Below are 13595 nucleotides of genomic sequence, written 5' to 3' on the forward strand. Positions count from 1 at the left end.
GGCTTACTTACGTCACTTCCTTCTCAACCGGCCACAGCGGCCCAACACTGAAGTGCGTGGAGTCCCTTTCTCTTTGCAGAGGCCGCCCTCTGGTGGATTTTCTGTGAATGGAAAGCGCTCCTGGAACAAGGAGAGACGGAGCATTTCCCATGCGGGGGCAGGAGGGGGCGCTCACGTTTCCCTTGATCAGGAAGCCTTCTCAACGTGCTTTAGGCAATGTTACACTTCCGAAGAGTGTTGTATTTAAAGCTGTCGGTCACTCACACTCTCACAGCTCTGGGAAATAGCCACAGTTTCACCCACACACTGAGGGACAAATGGTTCTTCAAACTACAGGGAGACTGAATTTAAAATAAGGGACCTTTACTGGTTACAACATATATATTTGTTCTTTTTCACATGTACGCAACATCCACACTCATCCATACTTATCTAAGTCCTTCTCAACTAGGCTGGCTGGCACTAGCCAGAGGGACAGAAGCTGCCAGCTACCAACTCTAGTTGAAGAGCAATTCAAAAAGTGTTTGTACTTCAGGATCCTTCCACCCCACACACACAAAAAATCCTTGTTTTTTGCTGATTCATCAGATGACAGTTATTCTTGTTGATTTTCAAGCCTGGTAGCTGTTGATGGGATTTGGAGAGAGCTTTCACATCAGCTCTTGTCCAATTTCTTTTGTCTGGATTGAGTGACATTTTACTTTCTTTCCTTAGTGACTTAGTATTACAGAGGGTGGTGAGCACAGCACAAGACATTGTGGGCTGTCCCCTGACACCACTGGATGACATCGCCAGGGCCCACTGCCTTGGAAGAGTGAGGAAAATTCTCAGGGATGACTCACACCTTGGATGGTATCTCTTTACTCTCCTACCATCAGGTAGGAGATATAGGAGTATAGCCAGCCATACCAACAGGCTGAAGAACAGCTTTTATCTATGGGCTGTCAGGCTTTTGAATGGGAAATAATTTTATAAACTTTATGCATAATTGACTTGCGAGGCCGGTGCGTTGTGCAATTAGTTCACATGGTGTAATAAGATGGAGGGTTTGTGTCACTGTAAGTTGACACAAATGGAGGCTCAGCACGAATGGAGCACGAATGGAGGCTCAGCCATTCTCAATGTATGCATGGTTGTACTTTGACAGTAAAGGTTCATTCATTTATTATCCATTGCTAAGACAGAACCTGGACGAGAACTTGGGATGCATCTTTTCCTTCTTCAGTTCAAGAGCCCTCCCTTTGCACTGGAAGAATCTGGACACATATCCTGACCCTTTCTGGATCTCTTTCCTTCAAGAGTTCTGCACAGCTCAAATGCTCAAGAGAGTGAATCCTAAAGAGGCAAGACCCGTTGATGTCAATGCCTTTCAATCTCCCCTCTGGAAAGTACTGTGTGGCATTCGCCCTCCAGTGGCTCAATGATGGAAGGCCATTGTGTTGCCTTCTCTTTGCAGAGGAGCCCCTGGTGGATTCTGCATGCAAGGCAGGTGCTCATGCAAAGCGGGGAGAAAAGGTACATTTCCCATGAGAGGCGAGGAGGAAGGAGACTATTACATCTGCCCTGATCAAGAAGCCTTGTGCCGCCCTGATCAAGAAGACTTGTGAATCCATGTGCTTTTGACAATATAAGACTCCTCTCCAAATGTCTATTTTTAAGAACGATTCTGTAGAAACCACACCCCTGTATAAAGTTAATGGGGATCAAAGGAACAGACACAAAATGGAATTTAGTGTTCTTGTACTCAAGAGGGTCACAATAATGCTCTCTTGGTTCTGCATCCCATAAAAGTGATCAGTGGAAAACTTTTTTTGTATACAAGTTTTATTGATTTTTTAAATATTTACATAAACATGTATTTGTGAAACAATATGGTGGTTGGGTAGTTAAAATAAGACATAACCAGTTGTAAATAGTTCAGGTTACATCAACAGAGATGCCCTCTCTAATTCCCTTAGTGATTACATAGTCAAAATAAGCAAGTTAGTACTCTTCTAGTTATAACGTAGTCAATCAACAAAATTTAAAATATATTTTCACTAATACATATCAATATCCTGTTTTTACATTTTATCTAATTGCAACAAGATATTCTAGAATAGCCTATAGCACGGGTCAGGAACCCGCGCCTCCGGAGCCGCATGCGGCTCTTTGAGTCATCCCCTGTGGCTCCCAGTCCACCTCTGCCATGTTTAGTCCTGAAAAAAAAAGTGGCACTAAAAAAGTTCAACCAATCAATTCAAACATCTCACCAAAAAAAAAAACCTTGCAAAGTTTGGATTGATTGGTTGAACTTTGGTTTATGAGACCGCCCACAAGCCGTTTGTGGGACTGCCCACAAACAAACCTCTTTGTTTCTTCTGACTGCACTTGGTGGCAGTGGAGGAAGAGACGGGAGGACTGGAAAGGTGAGTAGGCCCTTTTTCTACCTGCTGCACGGGTAGGGGCGCCCAGTCTTGGGGTGCCCCAGGCCCGCCTCTTCTCTGTCCGGCAGGTCTCCCCCCACCCTGCTCCACCGCCGGCTCTGCTAGGATGTGCCTGCCCGGAGCTCAGTGGCAGGAGAGGCGGCAGTTCCTCTCGCTGCGCCCTGAAACCTGATCTAACCTGGTCGGAGGGATGTGCAGAATAGGGTTTGATTAAAGTGGAGCTTACCTAAGCGAGACATACATCAGAGAGGAGGCCGAGCAAATTTTCCCCTCCTTGCCAGGCAAACAGAGGCTTGTGAAAAACGCGCGCAAGGGGGACTTCCGGTGGCGGCGCGGTGCCGGAGACAGCCTTTTCGGGCTGCCCGCGGCTCAGCTGTGTAGTTTTCACCCGAAACAGCGCCGATCAGCTGTTCGGGTGAATTTGAAGCCCCCTCCTCGGGAGAAGAGGAGGGGGTGAGGCCCCAGGTAGGGGTCGAGTTCTCCGGGGCCGCCTGAGTTTAAAGCTTGGGCGGCTGAAGGATCGAACTCCCCCGTAGCCTGGGTTGCTCCCAGCTGGTCAGCGTCTCTGCTCCGGATTTCTTGGAGCAGAGCCAGGCGTTTGCGACCACCCCTGCCAGAAGGAAAGACTCTGGAATAAAAGGAGCAGGCAGAGCGGTACAAGAGGAAAAGGTGAAGAGGATCTTTATTTTTACTCTCGAGCTTAATGGACTTTTTAAACTTAAAGTGAAAGTGCGTCACAAGTGAAAGTAAAAGATGGCGGCTAAACCTCCCTCAAAAACTCTTTGGAGTGCTGGAACTTCTCCGGTGCAACAGACATCGTTGCAAGCCTTGCTTCCTCCTGCTGCATTGACATCGAAGGATTTACAAGATGCCCTTGAAAAGCATGTCCAGGTAATTTTAGAAAAATTGGGTGACAAATTGGCAAAAATGGAGGAGAGAATAGAAGAGAGGATGGAAGAGAAATTTAGTGCGATGAGGGTAGACATTTTGTCTACAGTGGAAAGTGTGGCTGAATGTGTGCAAGGTTTGAAAGAAAAAGTGGAAGATTTGACTCAAAAAAATGCTGTACTAGAAGTAAAGGTATTGGAGAATGAAGATTTAAGAGACAAAATGGACAGAGAGTTAAGCCTTGTTCAGTTTCACCAGATGCAGTATGCTGTTAGAATCAGAGGTTTAAAAGAAAATATTAAAGAAGACTTAAAGCAGCTGATTTCTGAAGCTCTGGAAGCAGTATTGGGTCAGCCAGCATCTGAAATAAAGGGATGCATGGATAAAGTTTTTCGTGTAAATTCATGGATTGCTAGACAGAGGAAGTTACCTAGAGATGTGGTGGTTTATTTTACAAAGAGAGAAATCAGAGATGAAGTTATTCAAGCTGCCTATGATACTAAAGTAGTGGTTGCTGACCAAGAAGTTTTGGTTCTAAAGGAAATTCCTCCAAAGATTTTAAGGAGAAGAAAGGACTTTGCATTTCTTGTGCAGGAACTTACTGTAAGCAACGTGATATAAGGTTCAGATGGGAGATTCCAGTTGGGCTGGTGGCGATGTATGAAGGTAAAAGATACCATCTGGTTACTGTGGCACAGGCGCGTGATTTCTACAATGATGTTTTAAAAGCAACCCCACTATCACTTCTGGAAGCGGCAAAGGGATTTGGTGAAGAAAAACCTCATGAGGCTGAAGATGGCCAGACAGAGGAGGATGGTGCTGGAGGGGATCAAACTACAACTTTGTTGGCTGATGCTGGAGAGCAGAGGGTGACGCGTGCTGCTTTAAAAAGAGCAAAACAAATAAAAGAACAAGACCAGCAGAAGTTTATGGAACTTTCAAAGCGCACTTACAGCGAGGCAATGGGAGGAGCGCGGCCCAAAGGAGACAGGGCCATTGAAGAGGTGCTCCAAAAGCTTCGGGGCGACAAGTATGGCGACTAAATTTTTAACTTGGAATGTTAATGGATTAAATTCGCCTCAGAAGAGAAAGAAAGTTTTTCAATATTTAAAACAATTTAAAATTGATGTTATTTGCTTGCAAGAAACGCATATTAGGACTATGGACCAAAAGTTTTTACTGAACTCAAGATTGGGTACGCAATTTGTTGCCTCTGCAATGAATAAGAAAAACGGAGTGGTTGTTTATGTTAAAAGTGCTATAGCAGCGAACTTAATTGAAGCAGATAAGCATGGAAGATACGTAATGATAGATTTGTTGCTAGAAGGCAAAAAAACGCTTTTAGTTGGACTGTATGCTCCTAATCAACAACAACAACAGGCTGACTTTTTTAGCTTACTTCATACAAAGCTTACCCAGTTGGATTACAAATCGTTTATTTCTATGGGGGATTGGAATGGCGTTTTGGACGTACAGATGAATAAGGCTGGTTTTTTTAAGCGTATTCTGTGTCATGCCAGACTGCCTAAGTCTTTTTTTGAAATGAAGGATGATTTGGAATTGCGAGACATTTGGCGTGACAGACACCCGCATGAAAAGGATTATACTTTTTTTTCTGATAGACATCAATCTTTTTCTAGGATTGACTTTATTTTGCTGACTAGGATTAAGAAGGTAAAGATTTGTGCAAGAGCTATTTCTGACCATAGCCCAGTATGGTTAGAGATTAATAAGGACAACAGAGATAGGCGCTCGTGGCGCGTAAATGAGAATTTGTTTAGAAACCAGAAAAATGTGGAAGAGTGTAAACAGCGAATGAAGGATTTTTTTGAAATTAATATGAATAAGGATACTTCTATGGATATGGTTTGGGATGCTAGCAAGGCCTATATGAGAGGAGTGTTGATATATATGAATAACAAACATAGACGTATTTTATATATGCCCTGTGAAACGCCCTGAGTCCCTACCAAGGAGAAGGGCGGTATACAAATTAAATAAAACTTAAACTTAAACTTAACGTACTTTGGAAGCTAGAAGGAAAGAATTGGAGAATGAAATTAAGGAAAAAGAGAATGCTTTGATTTTGAATCCATTGGATGTGAAGACTAAGGTGGCTATCAAGCTATTAAGAGGACAATTTGATAAATTAATGGCTGATCAAGTGGCAACCAACTTGAGGTTTGCCAGGCATAATACTTTCTGCAATGCTAATAAGCCAGGTAGATGGCTAGCTTATAGACTAAGGAAAAAGCAGAGGGCTTCTAACATAGACAAAATTGAACATAAGGGGAAGATAGTGTTTCAACAGGATCTTATTAAGGAAGCCTTTGTGGATTTTTATTCTAAATTATATGCTAAGGAGAAGATTAATGAAAAAGACATTGATGAATATTTGGAGAATGCTAGCTTCCCGGTTGTTACGCAAGTACAAAAAGAGGAGATTAATCACTTGATTACAGAAGAAGAAATATTTACAGCAATTAAGGAGTTGAAGGTCGACAAAGCGCCAGGTACAGATGGTTTGACTGCGGCCTACTACAAAAATTTACAATTAGAGATGGTTAAACCGTTAAAGGAATTGTTCCAGACAATCCAGAGAGGGGGAAAGGTGCCTCCATCTTGGAGAACTGCCTTTATCTCTCTGATTCCGAAGGAAGACCAAGATGCTACTCAAGTAAAGAACTATAGACCGATATCACTATTAAATACAGACTACAAGATATTTGCTAAGGTGTTGGCTAATAGATTGATGAGGGTTCTGCAACGGGTGATTCATGGGGATCAAACTGGGTTTATTAGTGGTAGGCAAATGAAAAATAACGTGAGGCATATAGTTGATGTGTTGGAATTTTTGGAAAGGAACAACCAGATCCCTGCGGCGCTAATTTTTTTAGATGCTGAAAAAGCTTTTGATCAATTGAATTGGCAATTTTTGATGAAAGTTTTAGATAAAATGAATTTTGGGGATAAATTTTTGCAACCAATTAGGGCATTATATCAAAAACAAACAGCTCGAATAATAGTTAACAATAGCTTGTCAGAAGTATGTAATATTGAGAAGGGTACAAGGCAAGGGTGCCCGCTATCGCCTTTGTTATTTGTGTTAACATTGGAGATATTATTGGTAAAAATACGAAATTCGGAAAGAATTAAGGGTATACAGATTAGAGATCAGGATTATAGATTGAGAGCGTTCGCAGACGATCTGGTTGTTACAGTGACCCAGCCGGAGAGCTCTGTTGTGGACCTGATGGAGATAATAATGCAATATGGGAAGGTTTCGGGATTTAAAGTTAATGTACAAAAAACTAAAATTTTGGCCAAAAACATGACAGCATCGCAAAAGGCCCTTTTAGAAGGGTTAACTGGATTTGAGATTGTCAAAAGGGTCAAATATTTGGGGGTGCTTTTGTCGCCCTCTAATACAAAATTATATAAAAATAATTATGAAAAATTATGGGGGAAAATCCAAAAAGAAATGGAGAGTTGGGAAAAATTGCAACTGTCTTTGTTGGGGCGAATCGCAGCAGTAAAAATGAATGTCCTGCCTAAATTCTTATTTTTATTTCAAATGATACCGGTTCTTAAGAAAGATTCTAATTTGGAGGAATGGCAGAGAGGTATCAATAAATTTGTTTGGGCAGGGAAAAGGCCACGAGTTAAACTTAAGATTATGCAGGATACTCGTGAAAGAGGTGGTCTTAAAATGCCTAATCTTAAATTATATTATGAAGCTGCTGCATTAGTAGGTATAAGTGATTGGATTAATTTGACACAAGAGAGATTATTAAATCTTGAGGGCCACGACTTGTTGTTTGGCTGGCATGCATATTTGTTGTATGATAAGAAGGTAGATAATGTGTTTAGAGTGCATATTTTAAGACAGGCATTGTTGAGAGTTTGGAAGAAGTACAGACATAAGTTAGACTGTAAGATACCATTGTGGGCAATTCCAAAACACGCAATAGAAAATATACATGCTGGCTTTAAACATGATGTGACTACGTATAAGGAGATTTTAAGCTTGGAAAGAAATGTCTGGTGTTTGAAACCATATAGTCTCTTGCGAGATGAGAAGATTGTTCAGAATTGGTTTCAATATACTCAGCTACGGGCCACGTGGAAAGAAGATCAAAAAAATGGTTTTACAATGACTGATGAAAATCTGATAAAGCAAATCAGAAATCAGGGTCCAGCACATATTAAACGGATATATCTTGCATTGATAGAGATTGACTCAGAAACAGAACTTGTTAAGGATTGTATGATAAAATGGGCCCAAAATATTCAAGAAGTTATTACAATGGACACGTGGGAAAAGATTTGGGTGAGGAACGTAAAATTCACACAAGCTCAAAATCTAAGAGAGAACTTTTATAAAATGTTTTATAGATGGCATCTAGATCCTAAAAAGCTTGCAAGTACGTATCCGAATTATCAACCAAAATGTTGGAGGTGTGGTGATGAAGATGCAACATATTTTCATGTATGGTGGACTTGTAAAAAGGTTAAGGCCTTCTGGATAAAAATTTGGTGGAATATGCAGAAGATTTTCAAGCAAAGGATAAAGTTTTGTCCGCAACTCTTCTTGTTGGGAATAATCACAGATGTTACGGTTGTGGACACTAAGTTGATGTTGAATTTAATTACGGCAGCAAGACTTTTAATAGGTCAGTATTGGAAGAAAGAGGAACTGCCGACCATAGAAGAATGGACTTTAAAGGTTTCCGACCTGGCAGAGATGGCAAAGATTTCGGCTTATTTGAAAGATCACTCGCAAGAACGTTATATTATGGAATAGAGAAAATGGATAGAGTATATCCAGAACAAATATAGGGTTAAGAAGTTTCATGTAGCATTTGAATAAGTCTTCCTTCTCTTTTTCTTTCTTTATTTCTTTCTTTTTCTTTTTTCTCTCTCTATATATTTAATATCATTAAGGTTTGTATTATCCTATACAAGCTAGAGAGTGATGGATTTTAGAGTTTATGGTTGTTAGTATATGGTTGTTAATGATTGTTTTTTTATACCTTGTATTTAGCTCTGGGAAGTCGGGGGGGGGAGGGGTAGGGAGGGAGGGAGAGGGGAGGGGGAGGGGGGACTGCTAAAGATAAACTGTATGTTAAAACTTTTCAATAAAAAAAAAACGCGCGCAAGGGAAAGGTGCTGCTTGGGGCCGGAGGTGAGGCTGAGCAAATTTCCCCCACCTTGCCAGGCAAACAGAGGCTTGTCAAACACGCGCGCGAGGGAAAGGTGCTGCTTGGGGCCGGAGAGGAGGCTGGGCAAATTTCCTCCTCCTTGCCAGACAAATGGAGCCATGGTGCTCTTCAGCAGGCACAAGCAACCCCGATCCCACTCTCCTCCTCCTCCCCTTGGAAGAGCTGCGGGCCTCAGGAGCCTCCCCCAATGGCCCCCCCCAACCATGAGGGAAGAGATGCAGCAACTGGATTGACGCCTCCTCCTCCAAAGGTGCACCTCCCGGCTCCAAAGGACGGAGGCAAGCCGAGAAACGGCTGCCACCAGGGCACTCGACTGGGAAACGGCTGCCACCAGGGCACTCGACTGCATTGTACCCATGCGACCTCTGACTCGGCACAGATCCCGTTGGGCCCCATGGTTCTCTGTGGAGCTCCGGGAGATGAAGCGTCGGAGACGAGGTCTAGAGAGCGGTTGGAGATCCAGCCGATCCGAATCCGACCGATTGCAGTTAAGAACCTTTATAAGGTCTTATCTTGCGGCGATAAGGACGGCGAAGTCTAACTACTTTGCCGCCCTTGTCGCATCCGCAGATAATCGCCCGGCCGCCCTGTTTAGGGTGACTCGCTCCCTCCTTAACCAGGAGGTGAGAGAGGATCCCTTGCAGGGACGAGCCGAGGAGTTTAGTCATCATCTGGCGGACAAAATCGCTCGGATCCGGACCGGCCTGGACTCTGACTGGGCAGAGTCTGATGTGGAGGAATCAGGCGGTCTTGAGCATGTTATCTGGACTGAGTTCGACCCTGTTTCCCCTGATGATGTGGACAGGATCATGGGGAGACTGAGCTCCACCACCTGTTTGTTGGATCCGTGCCCCTCCTGGCTAGCTTATGCGGCTCGGGAGGGAACACGAGGCTGGTTCCATGCAGTAATAACTGCTTCTTTGAAGGAGGGTGTCTTCCCTGCCGCCCTGAAGGAGGCGGTGGTGAGACCCCTCCTCAAGAAGCCTGCTTTGGACCCGGCTGTTTTAAACAACTATCGTCCAGTCTCCAACCTTCGCTTTCTGGCGAAGGTTGTTGAGAGTGTGGTGGCGCATCAGCTCCCTCTGTTCCTGGAGGAAACTGATTATCTGGACCCGTACCAATCGGGCTTCAGACCCGGACACAGCACGGAGACGGCATTGGTCGCACTGGTGAATGATCTCTGGAGGGCTAGGGACAGGGGTTGCTCCTCTGTCCTGGTCCTATTAGATCTCTCAGCGGCTTTTGATACCATCGACCATGGTATCCTGCTGCGGCGTCTCAGGGGGTTGGGAGTGGGAGGCACCGTTCTACGGTGGTTCTCCTCCTACCTCCGGGGCCGCTCGCAGTCGGTGTTGACAGGAGGGCAGAGATCCGCCCCGAGGTCTCTCATTTGTGGAGTTCCTCAGGGGTCGGTTCTCTCACCTCTCCTGTTCAACATCTACATGAAGCCGCTGGGCGAGATCATTCGTGGTTTTGGGGTGGGGTATCACCAGTATGCTGATGATACCCAACTTTTTCTTTCCACCCCGAACCAACCCAGTGATGCCCTCTCCGTGATGTCCCGGTGCCTGGAGGCGGTTCAGGTCTGGATGGGGAGAAACAGGCTTCGTCTCAATCCTGCCAAGACTGAGTGGCTGTGCATATCGGCGTCTCGGGTTAACCATGTTATTCCACCTCTAATGATGGGGGGTGAGGTGTTACCCCCCGTTGATAGGGCTCGCAACTTGGGCGTCCTCCTGGATTCACGGCTCAATTTTGAAGATCACATAGGAGCCGTGACCAGGGGGGCTTTTGCACAGGTTCGCCTGGTGCGCCAGTTGCGTCCCTATCTGGACCGAGACGCCCTACGCACAGTCACTCATGCGCTTGTGACCTCCCGTTTGGACTACTGTAACGCTCTCTACATGGGGCTGCCCTTGAAGACCACTCGGAGGCTTCAACTGGTGCAGAATGCGGCCGCGCGAGTTGTAATGGGGGTTTCCCGATACTCCCATGTAACACCTCTACTCCGCGAGCTGCATTGGCTTCCGGTTGCCCTCCGGGTGAAATTCAAGGTGCTGGTTATCACCTATAAAGCCCTACATGGCCTGGGTCCGGGATATTTGAGGGAACACCTGCTGCCGGCATCAAACGCCCTTCGCCCAGTGCGCTCCCACTGGGAGGGTCTGCTCAGGGTTCCGCCGGTGAGAGATTGCCAGCGGGTGACACCCAGGGATAGGGCCTTCTCAGTGGGAGCGCCTGCCCTCTGGAACCAGCTGCCGGTGGAGCTGAGGACTGCCCCCGACCTCCGATCATTCCGCCGGGGCCTGAAGACCTGGCTCTTTCAGCTCTCGGGCCCAGACTGAGGAGGAATTTTTAATTTGGGGTTCTTTTTAACTGACTACAGGGTTAATTTAATACTTTTTAATTTGTTCTTAATTTTTGTATTTTGGATTTTTAATTCCCTGTAAACCGCCCTGAGTCCTCAGGGAATAGGGCGGTATATAAATATAAATAAATAAATAAATAAATAAATAAATAAATAAATAAATAAATAAATAAATAAATGGAGTTCCGCTTTGCCCGATGCTTACTTTTGCTTTCACTTTGGACGGGAATTGCAGCCAGGGATTCACACACACACACACACACACACACACACACACACACACACTTCTCCTGGCTTGCCCGTATCTGGGGTTTCCTTCCTCACGAGGAGACCTGCAAGATTTTCTGCTTGCAAAAGGGCGATCATTTCTGCCTCTCTTGCAAACACTGGAATTGGGCAAGGAAGGGAAACCCCTGCCCCACCGCCTGCCTTCTCCTTTTTTTCTGCATGGTGGGGAGGAGGATGGAGGAGGTGGAGAAACAGCGGGCAAGATTGCGAAGAAAGAAAGAAAGAAAAGATTTTTTTTTACAAAAAAGGAGCGAGGGGAATAGAGCAGAGAGAACGAAAGGCAGACGAGAAGGGCTCCCCCCTCCCTCTCCAAGGCAAGCTGCCCGCCTCTCCATCCTGCACCCCCTCCCCCAAAGTGTTTGGCTGGCAGTTTGTCAATCGCTGCTCTTCCTCCTCCTCATCCCCCTCTTCATTCCGGCTTGATCAGAGAGTTTTTGCCTGAAGAAGAAGAAACAGGGTGCTCCCCCCCCCGGTGTTTCTCTTCCTCTCTTCCTTCTCCCATCACTTCTTTGGCGCATGTTTGCTGGGAGCCCACCCAGATTTGAACACCTTGGAGTCCCCGTTTCCCACCGAAAACAAAACACTGGGAGCCTCAAAACCCTTTTGACATCTAAAATGAAAATAACACTGCGTATATCGTTTTTTACCTTTGTGCTATGTATAAAAAAACTATAGTGTGTTGCATTTATGAAATCAATGAACTGCTACAAAGAATTTTTTTTATTTCTGTATGCATCAAAAACACTTTGAACTTCCAAAAAAAAGACGCTGGGTTGAAGGTTACTTTCAAATAAAATGCTCAATGTCCATTTGAGTCCTCCTCATATTTATTAAATAAAAAGTCAAACTTAACTTTTTCCCATGCAGCAAACCCAAATTGCTGTCTGCTTGTCATTCTGTCCGTCCACCCATCTGCCCACCCGCCCATCTGCTTGTCGGCCAGTCCATCTGCCCATCCGTCCTCTCGTCTGTCCATCCACGCATCCGTCCACCATCTGACATCTGTCCACCAGTCCATCTGCCATCTGTCCGCTCATCTGTCCATCTGCCCGTCCGTCCATCTGTCCATCCATCTGCCCGTCCACCTGTCCATCTGCCTGCCCATCTATCTGCCCATCCACCAGTCCATATGTCTGTATTGTAGCATCCAGTCCGCTGACAATGAATAAAAAAGGACTATTTCACTGAACAATGTCAAATAAATATTTGCAAAATAATTGCCAATTTTTATTTCAGCATACAACAGAAACATTTTGAACTCCAAAAAAAAACACTGGGTTAAATATTAATTTCAAATACAATACTCAATGTCTATTTGAATCCTCATATTTATGAAATAAAAATCCAAACTTAACTTATCCACCTGCAGCAAACCCAAAATGCTGTCTGCTTCTGTCATTTTGTCCTTCCGTCCACCCATCTCTCTGCCCGCCAGTCCATCTGCCCATCTGTCCGCTTGTCCATCCGTCTGCTCATCCACCAGTCCATGTGCCCATCTGCCAGTCCATCCGCCCATCCGTCTGCTTGTCCGTCCATCTACCAGTCCATCTGCCCATCCGTCCACTTGTCTGTCCGCCTGCTCGTCTGCCAGTCCACGTACCCATCTGCCAGTCCATCCGGCCATCCGTCTGCTTGTCCGTCCGTCTACCAGTCCATCTGCCCAGCCGTCCGCTTGTCCGTCCGCCTGCTCGTCTGCCAGTCCATGTGCCCATCTGCCAGTCCATCCACCCATCCGTCCACTTGTCCGTCCGTCTACCAGTCTATCGGCCCATCCGTCCACTTCTCTGTCCATCTGCTCACCCACCAGTCCATGTGCCCATCTGCCAGTCCATCCGCCCATCCGTCTGCTTGTCCATCCGTCTGTTTGTCCGTCCGTCTACCAGTCCATCTGGCCATCCGTCCGCTTGTCCATCCATCTACCAGTCCATCTGCCCATCTGTCCGCTTGTCCGTCTGTCTGCTCATCCACCAGTCCATGTGCCCATCTGCCAGTCCATCCACCCATCCGACTGCTTGTCCATCCATCTGCTAGTCCATCTGCCCATCCGTCTGCTTGTCCATCCGTCTGCTCGTCTACCAGTCCATGTGCCCGTCTGCCAGTCCATCCGCCCATCCGTCCACTTGTCCATCCGTCTACCAGTCCATCTGCCCATCCGTCCGCTTGTCTGTCCATCTGTCCATCTGCCAGTACGTCTGCCTGTCTGTGCGTCTGCCCGTAAATCAGTCCATCTGTACTGGAGTGTGCAGTCAGCTGGCAAGGAATAAAAAAAGCACTCTTTCACTGAAGAACTTGAAATATATATTTGCAAAATAATAGCCAATTAAAATATTTATTTTACCTGGTTAATGTGATTTTTGCTTCTCAACATCAGCACACAGCATCTGCATATCAGGGCTGTAAGAC

The 13595-nt window shown here is 45.5% G+C and overlaps 1 long non-coding RNA gene across 1 annotated transcript; it reads right to left on the reverse strand.

The window, feature by feature from the left end:
* Window positions 1-12438: 12438 nt before the first annotated feature.
* LOC310635388 lies at window positions 12439-13595 on the reverse strand. Its single transcript, XR_014491396.1, has 3 exons — window positions 13531-13595; window positions 13113-13442; window positions 12439-12640 (listed from the first exon to the last, which is right to left on the reverse strand). It is a non-coding gene; the product is annotated as an uncharacterized lncRNA (long non-coding RNA).

Source organism: Vipera ursinii (assembly GCF_947247035.1).
Source record: "Vipera ursinii genome assembly, chromosome: 2".
Taxonomy (NCBI): domain Eukaryota; kingdom Metazoa; phylum Chordata; class Lepidosauria; order Squamata; family Viperidae; genus Vipera; species Vipera ursinii.